This window comes from Bos javanicus, chromosome 15 (assembly GCF_032452875.1).
Source record: "Bos javanicus breed banteng chromosome 15, ARS-OSU_banteng_1.0, whole genome shotgun sequence".
Classification (NCBI taxonomy): Eukaryota; Metazoa; Chordata; class Mammalia; order Artiodactyla; family Bovidae; genus Bos; species Bos javanicus.
In genome coordinates, this window is record NC_083882.1 from 63197309 (window position 1) to 63217189 (window position 19881).

At 40.2% G+C, this 19881-nt stretch overlaps 1 protein-coding gene across 4 annotated transcripts in view; it reads right to left on the minus strand.

Moving 5' to 3' along the window:
* Nucleotides 1–19881, minus strand: part of LOC133226928 (uncharacterized) — a 194341-nt gene that overhangs the window by 112186 nt on the left and 62274 nt on the right. The window lies entirely within an intron of this gene.

Genomic DNA, 19881 nt, shown 5'->3' on the forward strand with positions numbered 1-19881 from the left:
AATTAAAATCCCAGCTGGCTTTTCTATGAAAACTAACAAACTGATCATAAATTTTACACAGAACTGTAAAAGACAGAACTGTCAAAACAAACATGAAAAAGAATAAAGTTGAAGAATTTACATTATCAATTATCAAGACTTATTATAAATATAGCATAATTGAAACAGTGGTGTTGGCACAAGATGAACAAACATACTGATGAAATAGAATAGCGGGTCTGGGAAACAGGCCATCCTTATAAGACCAAATAATTTATGAAAAAGGTGCCACTGAAATGCAATGGGGAAAGGATAATATTTTTAATAATTTGTATTTTATAATGAAACTTTATCCCATCTCAAAACATGCACATAACTCAATTCTATATGATTTATAGATTTAAATGTAAAAGGAAAAACAATAAAGTTTCTAGAAAGTATTATAGACTAGATTTTTAACATTGGGGTAAGCAGAATAATCTCTTAATACAAAAGGATACAAAAATCACTTATAAAAGAAATGATTAATAAATTTAACTTCTTTTAAATTAAAATTAAGAACTGGTGTTTATCAAAGGACACCAGTGAGTTATGTAATACATATATCCAAAAAGAACTACAAGAATACTGGAGTGGGTTGCCATTTCCTTCTCCAAAATATATAGAGAATCCCTACAGATCAATGAAAAAGAATTACACAACCCAAATTTAAAAAGAAAAAGTTAAAGACTTGAATGGGCACATGATGAAAGAGGATACTCAACTGGCCAGTAAATATAATTAAAGGTACTAAATATCATTACCCATCAACAAGAAAAGAAAGTGAAGTTGCTCAGTCATGTCCGATTCTTTGTGACCCCATGGACTGAAGCCCACTAGGCTCCTCCGTCCATGAGATTTTCCAGACAAGAATACTGGAGTGGGTTGCCATTTCTTTCTCCAGGGGATCTTCTTGACCCAGAGATCAAACCTGAGTCTCCTGCAATGCAGGATGGTCTCTTTACCATCTGAGCCACCAGGAAAGAGCATGAGTATGAGCCATCAAGAAAATATAAATGAAAACCACAGTTATTTCACTTCTAAACCCCTCATAATGGCTAAATTTTAATTTTGTTGATGACGATGTGGAGCAACTAGAACTTTAATACTCTGCTGGTAGAAGTACAAACTGGTAGATATTAATAGAATTTAGCAATCTATTTCACAATATTTACTAAAAGTGTACAACTTTATATACTGTGACCCCGCAGTTCCACTCCTTGTTATATAGCTCGTAAAAATCCCTACATATGTCCCCCCAAAAAACACATACAGGAACATCCATAGCAGTGCTCCTCATAACAGACCCAAACTTAAAACAACACAAGTATTCATCAGTAGTACAATGGATAAACAAAAAGCAGATATCCATATAACAGAATACTATACAGCCTTGAAAAACGACTTTCTGCTACGTAAAACCACATTAATAAACCTCACGGGCATAATTCTGTGTGAAAGGAGCCAAACAGAAAAGAGTAGCTGCTGTATGATTCCTGGTATGTAAATTCCCAAAACATCAGAAATAATCTGCAATGTTAGAAATCAGAATGACGGCTACTTTGGAACGAGGGAAGGGACATAAAGAAGGCTTCTGTGGGGTTAGTAATGTTCTACACCTTGGTCTGGGGTGGCATTTACACAAGTATATGACTTTATAGAAATTCATCAAGCTTCTTTCATCTGTAAAGGTGTTATACTTACGGCATCAGCATGGTAGCAGCTGGTGGCTCAGGCGGTAAAGAATCTGCCTGCAATGCAGGAGACCTGGGTTCAATCCGTGAGTCAGGAAGATCCCCAGAGAAGCGAATGGCTATCTACTCTAGTATTCTTGCCTAGGAAATCCCATGGACAGAGGGGCCTGGTGGGTTACAGTCCATGGGTTACAAAGAGTCAGACGTGACTGAGCGACTAACACTTTCACTTTTCAAAATTTGTTCCAAAAAAGAGTGTGATATGAACAAAAATTACCTCATTACTCTAAATTAAGTATCTAGTGTCCAAAACAATTTATTTTTCCTTTTTATGTATACAAGGAATCTATCTCTTGTCCATTCACCTTCATGCAAACTCAGAAAACTTAAGGGAGTCAAGATTCTTCTTTATTCACTTAATGCCTTATTATATTGATTGTTTTGTGGATATGCACGTAATTACACAGCCACAAGCAGCCAATGATAAAAATGGACTTTAACTCTCACCTAGTAGAAAGCATAGAGAAGGAAACGGCAACCCACTCCATTGTTCTTGCCTGGAGAATCCCAGGGACAGAGGAGCCTGCTGGGCTGCCGTCTATGGAGTCGCACAGTTGGACACAACTGAAGCAACTCAGCAGCAGCAGCAGCAGTAGAAAGCAAGAAATTACTTAAAATCTTTGATGACCTGAAAATAAACTGCCATCCAAGTGACAATGAAAAAGAGAAGTTTCTTTACTTGCACATCTTTATATGAAACTTTCTTAAGGAATCAACCTGCAACATCTGTTCCTCTTGGTAACACACAGGCCAAAATTCATCCACTTAAGCAATACAAAAATCTGAAAAGAGAAGAGTGCTCTGTATGGTACTGAGTATCAGTTGGCATTTTGACTGACCACTAAGAGAAGTAGAGGGAAATCATTTCTTAAAACAATTTTAAAGAACTGTATCATTAAGTAGCAAAGCATACTGGCATAATCCAAAGGAAATCAATTTTGACAACTGCTTCACAAATATTCAGATTTTCCAAATAATATTAATGGAATTCTAAATCCTCTGGGAAAGCGCCTTGACTCCACAAAGAAAGTTATCACAAATGGGCACTTTGCTCAAGTCTAAATGTGTAGGGGAGGAGAATCCTGCCATGCAAAGAAATTCTCAGGAAGCTGTGAAGATATTAGCTATTTGACTCAACTGATTCCAAGCTGAAACATAATAGTACATTATAAATCTGTTTTGATTTTACTTAATCTAATGAAAAAATGTTCATCTTTTTGATAAGTGCTCATTAGCCATTTTTTTCTGACATAAACAGACAAGAAAGATGTTCTTGTGCTGCATTTAAAACGCAACTCAGCTAATTACAGTGCCATGACTCAAAGAACAAAATCAATGCACTGAAGTTTCTCACTTGAATTGTTTTTATAGTTGAATTAAAAATCTGACCAAAAAAAATTTTAAAGGGCCCCAGCAGTGTTTTTCACTAAGGTTGAATACTGTTTAAGTAAACAAAGGCTACATTTTAGCCCATTATATAAATTTTTTCTGTCAATTACTAAGAACAGTTGCTAAATTTATCAATCAATGCGTATGTGTTGGGGGTGGGGGTGCTCTCTTTTTTGGGAAGTGCTGATAAATTTGCATAAGCAATTCATTTGATTTCATCTGATCCTCTGTGAAACCCAAAAACCAACAAGTAGATAATACCTGATCAGGGTTGGAGCCTGTCAAGGACCAGGAAATAGCATGAAGGAAAGTGATCATATAAGAATCAAGCCAATTTACAGCCCAGATTTATGCCCAGGACTTTTAGAAATATCAGGTGTTTTGGGCTTTTTGAACCACCAAATATTACTCTGCTAAAACATTATTTTGAATGAGTCTAACAGAATTAATGCCCGTTTCTAAAATGTTTGATTTTTGCTCCAGGAAATATTTTAACTACAGTAATCTGGGTATCTTTGGGTATCTGATATCTGGTTATGACTCAAATGGCAAGCCACTCCAGTACTCTTGCCTAGAAAATCCCATGGATGGAGGAGCCTGGTAGGCTGCAGTCCATGGGGTCGCTATGAGTCAGACGCAACTGAGCGACTTCACTTTCACTTTTCACTCTCATGCACTGGAGAAGGAAATGGCAACCCATTCCAGTGTTCTTGCCTGGAGAATCCCAGGGACGGGGGAGCCTGGTGAGCTGCCATCTATGGGGCTGCACAGAGTCGGACACGACTGAAGCGACTTAGCAGCAGCAACAGCATACTTACCTGAAACTAAAAACTTTAGAAATTATTTTAACTCTATGACACATGAATTATGCATATTGTACGCAAATTTCAAGGCAAAATATCACAAAGAGGAGTAAGTAAAGTGAATTACTTAAATAATTTGCTACTTCTTCTTACCCTGTCTATGAAGTCAGTAGTTAAATGAATATATGAAACTTTTTAAAGGTTCATTTGAATGAGAAAACAGGGTAACGAGAGAATAGCACTAAACTCATTCAGTGGATGGTTGTCAGAGTCACCTTCATGATTTTGCTAGCATCCCATAGTCTTTAAACGTTTTGAGTACTAAGCAAAAACACATCTTATGTTCAGAAGGAAGTCAAGTGGCTTTCATTAACAAAGCTGTGAACACCGTATAACCACCTTGAAGCAAAAATGCATAGCTTGGAGGTCAAGAATTCAGGGTGGAAAAACCAAGATCAAGTTCCAACTCCACCACTTGCTCTTCAAGGGAAACTGGACAAGATTCCTCACTTCTCTAAGATTCATAAATGATTAATGTTTGGGGAAAGAATACCTACATTGCTGTTTGATACTACATTTAATAAGATGATAGAAAGCACCTAGCACAGGGCCTAACACATCATCAGGATTCAAAAATTCAGCTGACACTGACAAACGTGTGGAACTTGAGTCTCAGGGGCCTTTCCAGGGGTGAGGAGTCACCTTTCTTCCTTTTCATCGTGTGTCATCTTCAATATTCCAGCACTGTCTGCAACAAAATGCAGACCATTTCCTTATATCACACTACCTGGTTTATTTCAGGCATCAAACCTACAACCTTGAATTTGTTATTATCATCTCAGTGTAACCAGCTCTCTTCATTAGACCTTATTTCTTTTCTTTTTTTTTTTTTTTAGACCTTATTTCAAAGTGTCAGCGTGTAAGAGAAATGCAGTACATGGTGCCTTTGGTCATTATGGGTCACCGGAAAACCACACTTTTTCTGTAATTCTATTCTATATTTCCATTAGTACTATTTGGCACAAAGGAAAAGTTTACCAGCTTATTAAGTAATGGAATGGGCCATATTCACATTACTCTGACTTCATCTAAAGCAAATGAAACCATCAATGTTTACATACTTATCAGGTCTGATCCAAGTACCTCATTCCTCTCCATTAATATAAAAGGTTAATGGTCAACCATTAATGAATGCTTACTAAATTCCAAGAACTATGTGAAACTCTTTTATGGACTATTTCACTTAATTCTTCAACAATCCTAGACAGTAACTACTGACATCCTTATAACCAGAAAGTGAGACTCAGACAGGTTAAGGAACGTATTAAAGGCCATGCAGCTAGTAAGAGTTTATTAGCAAATATTAAAACATCCAAGGGCATTCACATCAGTAAAAATTAATTTCAATGGGGTCAGAACTGGACACCAATTAAATGTTATTCTTTTACTTTGGGGTCATCTGGACACTGCTTAGCAAGTTCATTCTTTCATTTACTTCTGTACGTATTTACTGACTTTAGATTCATTTAGATAACTAAGATTAAACTTTGGGCAAGTATTCTACATCCCCTAGTATCAATTTCCTCATCTTTAAGATGAGAATATCAAATATTTTGAAAATTAAATAGCATAATATACGTGAAGCACTTGCAGCAGGAACTGGCACATAGTAAGTACCTAAGCAATGTTCGCTGCTGCTGCTGCTGCTAAGTCACTTCAGTCGTGTCCAACTCTGTGCGACCCCAGAGACGGCAGCCCACCAGGCTCCCCCGTCCCTGGGATTCTCCAGGCAAGAACACTGGAGTGGGTTGCCATTTCCTTCTCCAATGCATGAAAGTGAAAAGTGAAAGGGAAGTCGCTCAGTCGTGTCTGTCTCTTTGCGACCCCATGGACTGCAGCCCACCAGGCTCCTCCGTCCATGGGATTTTCCAGGCAAGCGTACTGGAGTGGGGTGCCATTGCCTTCTCCAAAGCAATGTTCGCTAGCTATCCTTCAATGAAAGCATATTTTAAGACATACTACGTAGAAAAGGAAATCATGACACCAATGAGTTGAATTGTGACTTTATTATCATCACCTCTAGAAACAAATTCTAGGTTTTCTCAGAGTTTTTTTTTTCTTATTAGAATATAGAAAAGGTTTCTAGTCACCAAGACTTTTAAAAAACTGCTACAATATGGGGGTTAACTCTCTGCTGTTATAAGTGGACAAATGGCATGATCCCCTCCTTCATGATTGTCATTGGGAGGGAGATGGGCTTGCTGTCTTATACATTTCTTTCCTACTATAAGACACTGAATTTGAATTAAATCTTCTGTAGAGTGAGCACAAAAGAATCATGCTAGCTTGACCTCAGAAGACAAGATGAGGAGAATTGAAGGCAGTTTTCTGAAGCACTGCAAAGATAAGGGATTCCTGGGCCTGAGAAGACTCATATAGTCAGAGGCCAAAACAAAAAGTGCTGGATTATTTTGCTTGGTTCCTGGAAACCAAATGCAAATCTCACCAACAATCAATATCTATCATATCTAGCATTATGAAAAGCTCCAGACACGGCACTGGAAATAGAATATGATGTTGTTAAGGATGACAGTGACCATGAGCCTGTGCTTTTAATCTCAGGATCTGGGCTGTGTCCTCTGAGGCCTGAACTCACTCACATTTGCTCAAAGATACCACTCTGGGGTTGCTCTCCTAGACAAGGAAGCACATGCTTTGAAGAGCCACAGCATTTAATTCTGCAGACAGTTACTGTAAGATTGGTGATATTATTACCCCCAAAAATGGTTTCTTTGCAAAATATAAATCAGAAGAGTAAGAGTAAGGAGTAAGAGTGGAGCCTCTGGACCAAATATTTTTCAAGTTTGTACCCAAGCTCCTGGAAGAAAAGTACATCAAATCCAAATTTTAAAAATGTGAAAAATACCTGGCCTTGTCAGAATTTTAAAATAAATTGTCATTTTAAAAACTACTTTCCAGTTCCTTGCAGATGAATGTTAACTTGGTTACCAATCAAAAGCTTTTTTATGCATTTAGTCCCAAACTGTCCTGCTGCCTACAAAATCTGCAATAAAGCAGTTAGAAACCGTAGAGTAAACAAAATGTGTTCAGTAGGCTGGCAGGCTCAGGAAGCAGATCAGAAATATTCACACACTGTCAGGGTGTTTTCTGGCTTTTTCTCTGTTTTATTCATTTATACTCATGTGTGGACAAGGGGGTTGAAAACATTTTGCTACGAATGAAACCCTGAGATTTATATGTAATTTCTAAGCTTATCCTTGGGAAAGAAGCCACAATCTGTTTTCAGACAAGAGTAAAACACTTGCAATTCCCTTTGAAAAACAACGTCCAATCTTCCCTTAAATTGAGATGCCAGAGCAACTAGATTGCAATTTAAATCAGAGGACAAAATTAGCCCAGGTACACTAGGGTGGAAGGAGAGGCAGAACAGACACTGGTAAATAGCCTATGAATTCAAAATGTAGAGCCTTCTTCCTGCCCCAAGCCAGGTTTGACTTCCAACAAATTAGAGAAATAAATTGGCAGTTCACCTACAATTCCCTGGTAAACAAACATATTTCACCAGCTATTTCATGACCATCTTTTGAGCTGAGCCTTTTTATTTTATTTTATTTTTTTTTTAATTTTATTTTATTTTTAAACTTTACATAATTGTATTAGTTTTGCCAAACATCAAAGTGAATCCACCACAGGTATACATGTGTTCCCCATCCTGAACCCTCCTCCCTCCTCCCTCCCCATACCATCCCTCTGACTGGGCTGTAACGGTAACTCTTGGAGTTCACAATAACCCTTGGCAGGGCTCTAATGAAAAACAAAAATCTCCACCTAATTCCAACAATTTGCCATAGTAACGGAAGCCTTCATATTATTGATACTACCCTGGCCTGAGGAAGAGTTAGAACCTCAGTGAGGGGCAGAGGCTGACAACAGAAGCTAAAATATTGCAACTCTTGAGATTCCACTTTCAAGTTGGGTTCAAAAAGCACAAATTTGGACCAATATCAACCTCAAGAAAGGACTTGGCCAAACAGCTTCATGTGTAGCAGAAAGGACCTGATCATCCTGGTTGGCCAGGGGCTTGGCCAGCTAAGACTTCTTTCTGCTATTGGTAATGGATCCATTCAATGGTTCTTCTTATAAACTGGATTAAGAGTTTCACCTCCACATTCCCATAAAAGTCAGTACACCTGGGGATTAATCATGATCACAGATTCACCTACTCTTTTCTTTGGCTTCTATAACCAGCTGAGATCTCTACTGGCAGAAAATTAAGGATTTAGTAGGGAGGGATGGAACACATTCTGATGGGAGGAATTTCTACTCCACAGAGGTACCTTTATCTCTGCAAATATCTCCCACTGGCAGGTTGGCTGGAACCAGACCTATCTCTCCAAGGCAAAGGCATTTCAGGACTCAGCCCAAGGTGGCACCTATTTAGTCCAAAAGTTTGCCAACAGTAGAGCTCACAATCTGCTGAGCAGGGCTTGTGTGGTTCCCCTCACCCCCAACTCCTTCCCCAGTTAAAGGCACTGATCCCAGGTGAGGGGACATAGCCAGAGATAAGAAAGAAAGTCTTCTAGAAAATAATTTTTGCAAAGGTTCAGGTAGTGATAAGGAATGGGGGGATAAGAGATGATTTGCATGAATCTAACACTGCAGCATTAAATTCTGTCCAAGAGGGCTTTTGTCAAAAAAAAAAAAGCCTGCCAAATGCTGGGAAATGATAATCAATTGAAAGCAAAGTGGTCCTTCCTTACAGAAGAGTTTCAAATTCAACATCTTTTTGATGAAAGAGATGGGTTGGGAGGTAGGAAAGTGAGTTTCTAAAAGACACAGCAGATCACAAATGTGCTGATCCAACACTGTCAATGACATCTCATCCCAGATGGCAAGTGAAGGAGACACTGGGATTTAAGGCACCTAGATACTTGCTAACAGAAGACATTGGGGGGGGGGGGGGACTAAACAAGAATCCTTAAAATGCATTGTTTAAAAGGCATATAGATCTAAAAGTAATCTAAGGAACAAGTTCAAAAATAATAAGGATCTAAACCTCAGAATAATGAGAACTCCAAATGCAGAGAATGGGGATGCTTACTAAATTCGAATCTGTTCAGAGACTTTATTCCAGGGCATGAGGCTGAGCTGCTGTAATGTACACAAGTGGGGTGTAAAGTCAATGGGATTACATTTTCCTAATTATTTTCTGCTTGAGCTTTACAGCACACACACAAAATGAGATCAGCCGGGACTTGCCTCTCTAACAAATCACTCAGATTTAAACATTGCTCACATAAACAAAGGGGGTGGGGTGGGGGGGAGAGAGGCACAAGGCTGGGAAAAGACAGAGAAGGGCTTCTTCAATCACAGTTGCAAGGAACAAAAACCTGGAGGGGGAAAAGAGTTGTTGGACCGCCACCAAATCTCCCCCACTGGAGATGAGAGCCCATCTGCTGAGCTCGGCAACTTCGCTTTAACTACCATTCAGCTCGCGTCTCTGCAGAGATCTGTCTGCAGAACTGGCAGATGGACCCCTGCTTCCCTGAGTCGCTGTGTTATTTGTTTAATAAATTTAATTAATATCCATACTGCATTGGATTTCTCCCAGAAAGGAGGCTGAAGTGCTCTCTTTCCTGATAGCTACATGATGAGTGATTTCCCAGAAAAGAGCAGATAACGGTGCCCCGGGGCCACTGAAAAATTAAAAGTACCATGTGCTTACATTTCTTTGCATGTATTCCTATGTTTTGCAATGCACTAATAGCTTTGGTGGATATTTTAACTTTATCAAAGTATGCAGTTCTTAAAGAAGGCAGATTACCTCTTCTTTCAGATCAGTTATATTTGTTGGAATGTTTTTTACAGAATCCAATTCAACCACATCACTCAACCCCAAAATGGTGAGTCATGAATGTTAAGGAGGTTCTATTTGGCAAGAAGCTAGCTCCACAACCATTGTTAACAAATTGAAAATTTTCTTTGATCATATTGAACTTGTATGATTTCCTAAGCTGGAAAATATGGTCACTGCAGAATGGAGAATAGGAAGGGTCTTGAACCAAATCAAGGCAGTAATGTACTCTCTCTTCACTAAGTGCAGTGCCAAGCTCTTGTTGACAGAGCTCCTGCCATCAACAAGTATGAATTAAAACAGTGCTTCCCTTGCCTTGTTATTTAATGTCATCCTATCTTTCTTGGCAGCATATTTCATCTTAACCTAGATTTCCCAGAGCGTGTGCCCCTTGAGGATAAAATCGTCTAGGAAACATTATGTCAAAGAAGGTTAAACAGGCTTCCTTGCTGCAGGACTTCTCAGAGCCTTTCATGTGCTAACAGGCACTGTGAATATTCCCATAGAGGAGGATGGGGTTCAATATAAAAGGCAGCATTTCCCAAAACCCAGGCCTGTTTGGTTCATCACTATATCCCAGGGCTTAATGTAGGGCTTGGCAGATAGTAGGTACTCATTAGTACTTGTTGAATGAATGAATCAAAGGGATGAGTGAATGAATGAGCAAAGTAAATCCATAGTGGTTTTGCTTAGAGATAACGCTTGGGTACCTGAACCTGACACGGACAAGAGTTAAAGAACAAATGAACAAAATCACCTCAACACTCAGGAAGAACTGAACTTGAACCAAACATTGAACTTGGAGGGATTCCGTTTCAAGATGCTATTTTCTTATATTAAGTTTATTCTGCATTTAAACTCTTCTCTACTGTTCAATGTTGACTTGCCTGGTGGCTCAGATGGTAAAGCGTCTGTCTACAATGCGGGAGACCTGGGTTCGATCCCTGGGTTGGGAAGATCCCCTGGAGAAGGAAATGGCAATCCTTTCCAGGACTATTGCCTGGAAAATCCCATGGACAGAGGAGCCTGGTAGGCTACAGCCCATGGGGTCACAAAGAGTTGGACACGACTGAGCGACTTCACTTTTTCACTTTCTACTGTTCAATATTCTAAACAATCCCCTCTTCCTTTAGATCATGAAAACCTGATCTTGTTGAATTTTGTAAACTTCTCAGCTCCTTGGCAATATCCTAATTTATTTGTGCTTGATATGCTTAATCTCTTCCTAGGAACTGAGTAATGAATTCAGTTCAATCGTAGGCACTGAGCTGGTGATAAGAATAAAAAAATTACTCCTTTCAAGAGAATTATTTTAAGTGCAAAAGCTCGCAAAGGCAGATTTTGAGAGTTTATTAATAATTTCAATGTGAAACTTGTCAAATTGAAATTTAAGTTTTATTTAATAGGAAAAACAGTTATTTTAATGTGGGTTACCACTCATGCACTTTGTCGAAAACAATCCCCTATCGCTCATTTTCCTTCTGTAATTTTCCTGCAACACTCCATCATGTTGATACAACACTGAGTTCACTGTCTTCCTCCTACAATTCCAGACACTTAAGAACTCTTCTTGCTAATTAGATACTCGTGGAGAATACAAAGAACTAGCACTGGCTCTTAAATATCCAGAATAATTAGATGACAGAAATCTCTCCTCTAACTCAGCTGGCTACTAATCTCTAAACTTACAGAAAAAAAACTCTGCTGTTACCTAGTGATTTCAAGCTGATGATCGCAGTTTTATGTTGAGAAATCTTAGAAGGCTTTGCTAACATTAAAACCTTTAAGAGGAAAAGGAGAAATGAACCTTAAATAAGCAGAGCATTTTTTAAATTTCCTGCATCAAAATGTTTCTTTAATTGGAAGAACAGATAATCTACAAGTAGAATTAGGTGGCGCTAGTGGTAAACAATCTGTCTGCCAATTCAGGAGATGTAAGAGATGTGGGTTCAATCCCTGGGTCAGGAAGATCCCCTGCAGCAGGAAATGGCACCCTACTCCAGTATTCTTGCCTGGAAAATTCCATGGCCCTAGGAGCCTGACAGGCTATAATCCATGGGGCTGCAAAGAGTTGGACACAACTGAACACACACACACACACACACACACACAGAATTCAGAAAATATTATGGGCTAGATTTTAGGAAATAAGGGGAAAAAAGAAGGGGCAGGAAACTTGATATTAATTGCATGCCTACTTACATGCCAGCCAGAGGGTTCATACCTTTAATAATAATCATCAACGAGGGCTAACAGTTACGTGACAGATATTATGATAAATCTTTATATGGATATCTATTCCTGCCACCAGGTACTGTTTTATGATTTCAACTTGAGGAAACTGGGGCTCAAAGATCCTAAGCAACATGCCACAGGTCATATGACTAGTAAGTAAAGCCAAGGAGCTCAGTGTTGAACTCTGACAATCTGATTACAGGGCTCATGCTCCCAACCACTATCCGTTCCCACTTCTTGCATGTTTGCCTTCTCTCAGAGACTATATACAACAATATCAGATCCTCTTGGCCCCTCCAGAGTGGAAAAAGACATGATGAAAATATTTCACCTTAATACTCCAAATATAGTAATGGCAGAACTGTGTCGTAACTGATGTTGATAAAGACAAGCCCCGAACGAAAATCTGTAAACTTCATCAAAAGCCAAGGTCCCTCTGCACTGCCTTAGCCCTCTTTTCCTTGACCACATTGTCTAGCCTATATTTCAATGTGATTTTCTCTTGCAGGTGTCATTTTCAATAGTCTACCTAATGTTATACACTGTAATTGTTTATGTTCCCTCCTCAACCTTCTCGTCACTTTGGGAGCAGCAATTACTACAGACAGCTCTATTCAACAATAAACACAGACAAAAGACAAATAAGTACCTCTCTACAGTTGTTTGCCTTCTCCCTCAAAGACCTCACTTTCCTTCAAGGCAACATGAAATTTTTTGCTTTGTGTGTACGTGTTATTTTTTTTATGTTTATTGGAGTAGAGTTACAATGGTGTGTTAGTTTCAGGCACACAGGCAAAGTGAGTCAGTTATACATACACACACATCCACTCTTTTAGATTCTTTGCCCATATAGGCCGTTCAGTCAGTCAATTCAGTCACTCAGTCATGTCTGACTCTTTGCAACCCCATGAACTGCAGCACGCCAGGCCTCCCTGTCCCTCACCAACTCCCGGAGTTCACCTAAACCCACGTCCATTGAGTTAGTGATGCCATCCAACCATCTCATCCTCTGTCATCCCTTCTCCTGCCCTCAATCTTTCCCAGCATCAGGGTCTTTTCAAATGAGTCAGCTCTTCACATCAGGTGGCCAAAATATTGGAGTTTCAGCTTCAACATCAGTCCTTCCAAAGAACACCCAGGACTGATCTCCTTTAGAATGGACTGGTTGGATCTCCTTGCAGTCCAAGGGACTCTCAAGAGTCTTCTCCAACACCACAGTTCAAAAGCATCAATTCTTCGGCGCTCAGCCTTCTTCACAGTCCAACTCTCACATCCATACATGACCACAGGAAAAACCATAGCCTTGACTAGATGGACCTTTGTTGGCAAAGTAATGTCTCTGCTTTTTAATATGCTGTCTAGGTTGGTCGTAACTTTCCTTCCAAGGTGTAAGCGTCTTTTAATTTCACGGCTGCAGTCACCATCTGTAGTGATTTTGGAGCCCAGAAAAATAAAGTCTGACACTGTTTCCACTGTTTCCCCATCTATTTCCCATGAAGAGATGGGACCAGATGCCATGATCTTAGTTTTCTGAATGTTGAGCTTTAAGCCAACTTTTTCACCCTCCTCTTTCACTTTCATCAAGAGGCTCTTTAGTTCTTCTTCACTTTCTGCCATAAGGGTGGTGTCATCTGCATATTTGAGGTTATTGATATTCCTCCCAGCAATCTTGATTCCAGCTTGTGCTTCCTCCAGCCCAGCGTTTCTCACGATAGGCCATTACAAAGTATTGAATAGAGTTCCCTGTGCGACACTTTAGGTCATTATTAGTTACCTATTTTATATATAGCAGTGTATACATATCAATTCCAGAAAAATTTCACAAATATTTTTGCTATCTACTACTTATAAGGGCTTCCCAGGTGGCATTAGTGGTAAAGAATCTCCCTGCTAATACAGGAGATGCAAGAGATGCAGTCTTGATCCCAGGATCGGGAAGATCCCCTGGAGTAGGAAATTGCACCCCACTCCAGTATCCTTGCCTGAAAAATTCCATGAACAAGAGGAGCCTGATGGGCTGCAGTCTATGGGGTTGCAAAGAGTTGGACACAACTGACTGACCACACACACATACGTCACTTATAAATATTAATAAGCATGCCTTGAGCACCTTCTGAGTGCCCCCCTCCCCACTACTAGGTGCTGGATAGGATACACTCTGTTATCCCTACTTCACATAAATACTGTATTATTTATTTGTACTATAACAAATGACCCCCAAACTTCAAAGCTTAAAACAATAAACATTTACTCTCTCACTGTTTCTGTGGGTAAGGAATTTGGACACAGCTTAGTTGGATGTCTCTGGCTTAAGTTCTCTCATGAAACTGCAGCCCAACTGTCAGGTAGGATGCAACCTCATCTGAAGGCTCAAGCCAAGTGGGGAAGGATCTACCTTGAAGCTCATTCACATGGTTGTCAGCAATATCTATTTCCTCAAGAGCAGTTAGACTGAAGGCATCAATTCCTTGCTGGCTGTTAGCCAAAGGCCACCCTCAGTTCCTTGCTACATGATTCCTCTTCACAGGGCAGCTCCCACTGTAGCATCTGACTGCCCTCAGAGAGAGCGAGAGAGGGAGATCAAGATAGAAACCATGCTATTTATGTCACTTAATCTCCAAAGTGGGCTTTCCTCAAGGCTCAGATGGTAAAGAATGAGCCTGCAATGTGGGAGACCTGGGTTTGATCCCTGAGTTGGGAAGATCCCCTGGAAAAGGGAATGGCTACCCACTCCAGTGTTCTGGCCTGGAGAATTCCATGGACTGCATAGTCTATGGGTTCACAAAGAGTCGGACATCACACCAGCTTTGCCATATTCTGCTAAGTCACTTCAGTCGTGTCCGACTCTGTGCGACCCCATAGACGGCAGCCCACCAGGCTCCCCTGTCCCTGGGATACTCCAGGCAAGAATACTGGATTGGGTTGCCATTTCCTTCTCCAATGCATGAAAGTGAAAAGTGAAAGTGAAGTCGCTCAGTCGTGACCGACTCCTAGTGACCCCATGGACTGCAGCCTACCAGGCTCCTCTGCCCATGGGATTTTCCAGGCAAGAGTACTAGAGTGGGATGCCATTGCCTTCTCCTTGCCATATTCTATGTGCTATAAATGAGTGCAGGGCCAGCCTACATTCAAGGACAAGGGATTACATAAGGCTTTAAAAACCAGGAATCAGGGACCATTGGGGGAAATCTTAAAGGCTGCCTACCTACTTCCACTGTTGAATTTTTGTTCCCCCTAAGGGCACACACATGAAATCTATAAAATAAATAAAATCCATATGAAATGAAATCTATAAAATAATTCGTATTTCCCAACATTTCTGTTTTAAAGCTAAATGAACACATTTAGGAAAAGTCATTCAACAAGTATTTATGGAATGGCTAATGTGCCTAATACAACCAGATATGAAAGATGCTGGGAAAGACTGAAGGCAGAAGGAGAAGGGGACAGAGAATGAGGTGGCTGGATAGCATCACTGACTCAATGGACATGAGTTTGAGCAAGCTCCAGGAGTTGGTGATGGACAGGGAAGCCTGGTATGCTACAGTCCATGGGGTCACAGAGTCAGACATGACTGAGTGATTCAACTGAACTGAATATGATCAGACACTGTTATATAACAAAAGAAATGACTAAAACTGTGTTGTAAAAACTCACCAAGACCACTCCCTCCCCGCTGCCACCACCCACCCCAGGCAGAAACATGGGAGAATAAAGATTAAGACAACCATTGTTCTTTTTCTAATTAAAACCACCTCAGCATTTACTGTTATAGACTATTTTAAGAATGTTTTCTGAAACTAGAGCAGTGACAAGCAAATCTACTTGCCCACAGATATAAAATACATTCTCTAACATCAGCTTTAATAACAAGAACAGTGCTATTTCCACCCTCATATGCCTTCCTCTTCTATCTTATAGCTCAACTGATCAGAATTTGGGAGAGGAAGAGGGGTATTATTTATTGATTCCATTCATAATTCAATATACATTAAGTAGGGGCCATCAACAGTAAATGGTACAAACCAGACACCTTATCCTTGATGCTAAGAAAACACTTGAGCGTCTCCAGAATTTTAAGTGTCTCAAGGAGAAGAAAATGAGAAAGGTGAACGAAACACATTCCTTTTTTTTTTTTTTGGTAAAGAAAGGTGTATATGTTTATTTTTGGCGGTGCTGCACAGCATGTAGGTTCTTAGTTCCCCAACCAGGGATCAAACCTGTACCCCCTGCAGTGGAAGCATGGAGTCTTAACCACTGGGCCAGGAACACATCCTTAATTGAAAGAAAATTTACCGAAAAGAAACTGAGAAATAATCTATACAGGAAAATAATATGAAAAAGAATGGATCTATGTATATAACTGAGTCACTTTGCTGTACACCTTAAACTAACACCTTGTAAATCAACTATACTCCAATATAAAATAATAATGTTTTCAAAAGAAAGTGAGAAAATACGGAATTACCTGAATTTACCTTGAGTTGGCAAGACACCTCCCCTCGCCCCATCACCAATCAAAATAGGAACCCATGAGCTGGCTTAGGTTCAACTATAGAGAAATAACATTCCATTTTGCACACCTAAGTTTTTGAAAAAGACCTCTTAAACAAGGAAATAAATAAAATCTGCAATAAGTGCCAAGAAGAAAAGAGGGGGAATAATAGAGGGTAAGTGATGAAGAATTGCTTAGTTGAGAAAGAGCTCTCTAGAGAGGTGATCTTTTAGCTGAGCCATAATACAGGAGAAGATTCCAAGCATGCAAAAAGTAGGACAAGGAGTTCTCCAGGTAGAGAGTGAAACCAAGCAGGGCCCTGTGGGTCTCCTGGGCATGGAAGCCTTTCTGTCCCTCGTTTCTTGTAGGCAAGACTCCAGCTTCCATGGCCTTCCCTGAGTTCCAAAGGACAGATTTGAACAGTTGCTAATCAAGGGAGAAGCAGCCAAGAAACCACTTGAGGCAAGATTAAAGGGACCAGAGAAGCGCATCAAGATCGGGAGACCAACCACCTGAGACCCTGCATACAACCTAATCTTGTCAGCAACCCCACTCTTGAACCGTTGCTATCAAATTCCTCATTAACTCCTCCCGGGTTGGAAAGCATAGTTGTTCAGAGCAGGAGCCTGCTGTGTCCCCCTTTTCCTGGCAAAGCAATAAAGCTATTCTTTTTGACTCACCCCAAACTCTTATCTCCAAGATTTGATTCAGCACCACTGCACAGAGGCCAAGGTTTCAGCAGTGAGAGGACTGCGTGTTTCCTGATAAGAAAAGGAGCCTGGCATGCCACAGGAATCAAAAGAAGGCCAGCTCTGGATGAAGCAGAGAATGGAATAAAATGAGCCCACACCAGCTACTGTGAGGGAATGGACAGGGCAGAATGGGCAGATCTGTTTTGAGGCTGCTGGAGGAATTTGGGTAAGAGATGATGGTGGCTCAATCTGGAGTATTGTTAATGGAAACAGAAGTTAGAGGCCAGAAATACTTAGGACGTAAAAACAACCAGTGAGATTGGATAGGAGGGTGAGAAAGAGGTGGAGAGAGAAAATGAGAAAGTGAGAGACAGACCGAAGAAGAAAGATGACTTCTATGAGGACGATTTCCATGTGTCTGGGTTAACAATGGGGTGAGCAGTGTGCTCCAAAGGGACCTACCTCTTCGACTTTGAGAAAACATCTTCCCATTTGCCTCATGAAAAATTCTGAAAAACCCAGTTCTCACTTGTGTTTATCCTGTCAGCCACAGGTGAAATCTTCTATTCACTGGGAAGTCAGACAGGAAACAAACTCAAATGCCTCCAGAAAGAGGGCTGAGAAATTAAGAGTATACACAAAATCCAGAAAGTGTGTTTATTGACCACATATTCCAACCATTTTATCAGACAAGAAAAGCGTGACTCTGAGAAGTTAAGGAGCAGGACCAAGTTAACTATCAGGTAAGGGAAGAACCAAGACTAGAATCCAGTTCTTCTGATTGGTCCAAATACAAATGAAGCAATATGACAAATGCGCACAATGATTACTAGCCTTGTATTCATAATTTCCTATCTTCCACCCTCCAATCCTTGGAGGAAGAGGTATGGCATTTGAATGCAAATTGCAAGGGGATGGGAGCAGGTAAAATTTTGCATCGATTTTTTTAAGAGAGCCTGTTAAACATATGCATAAGCTATGGGACACTAAACTGTAGTGGTCTTGTTGCAGGAAGGGGGACCCCTTCCAGGGCCCGAAACTGGGCTCTTGTCTAACACTTGGAAATGAATTGTCCGAGGAGACACATGTGCTGACAAAGCAAGAGATTTTATTGGGAAAGGGCACCTGGGTGGAGAGCAGTAGAGTAAGGGAACCCAGGAGAACTGCTCTGCCTAGTGGCTCGAAGTCTCGGGTTTTATGGTGATGGGATTAGTTTCCGGGTGGTCTTTGGCCAATCATTCTAATTCAGAGTCTTTCCTGGTGGCACACGCATTGCTCAGCCAAGATGGATGCTAGCAAGAGGGATTCCGGGAAGCGGACGGACAGGTGGTGTCTCCTTTCGACCTTTCCCGAACTCTTCCGGTTGGTGGTGGCTTATTAGTTCCATATTCCTTATCAGGATCTCCTGTCATAAAACAACTCATGCAAATGGTTACTATGATGCCTCGCCAGGGTGGGCGGTTTCAATCTGTGTGCTTCCCCTAACAGTCTAAATGTTACTAAAGAAAATGAGGAAAGCGTGAAAGGGAGGGAGGGAAGGACAGAGGGAGAGGAGGAGGAAAGAGAAAGTAAAAAATTTTAACCTCAAATTATATTGTTGAAAATGAACACATTTTGACCCTATATGAGCGTTAATGTAATGCCTCCTTTGCTGTACTAGGTTATGCTATGTCACTTCAGTCGTTTCTGACTCTGTGCGACCCCATAGACGGCAGCCCACCAGGCTCCCCGTCCCTGGGATTCTCCAGGCAAGAACACTGGAGTGGGTTGCCATTTCCTTCTCCAATGCATGAAAGTGAAAAGTGAAAGTGAAGTCGCTCAGTCGTGTCCGACTCTTAGCGACCCCATGGATTGCAGCCTAACAGGCTCCTCCATCCATGGGATTTTCCAAGCAAGAGTACTGGAGTGGGGTGCCATTGTACCAGGTTATAAATGATATGAAATTTGTGTGAAAACTTTTAATATTTCAATTTCCTAAGTCTAAGACTCTTTTTTACATTTTATAATCTTTTTTACATTTTTCTAGTCTTTCAATTCTAGTTCTTTCCCAATATGAAGAAAAGATTATCAGTTCAGAAATAGGCAACAAATGGAAAGAAAGATGATAAATGCAAGATATTACGATTTTAGCTCTAGTATTGCCTTCCCAAATGACATTTCAGTGCTACAGGCTTCTCATCTCACTCCCCAATTCACTGACGTTTACTTTTAACTCTCCTTTACAAACCCATTCTGATACAAATTCAGAGAAAAATCTATGTAAAATAATTCAAATTGTTACTCATCTCACAGGCACATGTTTGACTAAATTCAAGTTCTCAGGAAAAGACAACTTTGAAGTCTTTCATGCAGACTTACCATCTCCAAGCTTTAAAAAAAAAAACATGCTTATGTCAACAGATCCCATTTTACATGAGAAACAAATAGCTTTCATACACATTTACACCCACCAACAGAGAAAACAATCTAGCCAAAAGCTACCCACTTTTCCTAAAATTATGGATACCCTATGCAAGTTGAAAATGTCTGTTTGAAAGCTTTAAAAAGCCAGAATTAATTTTTTTCTTTTTTTAAAGATAGCCACCAAACGTCTTTTCTCTTAAAAGGAAAGAATTCTCTG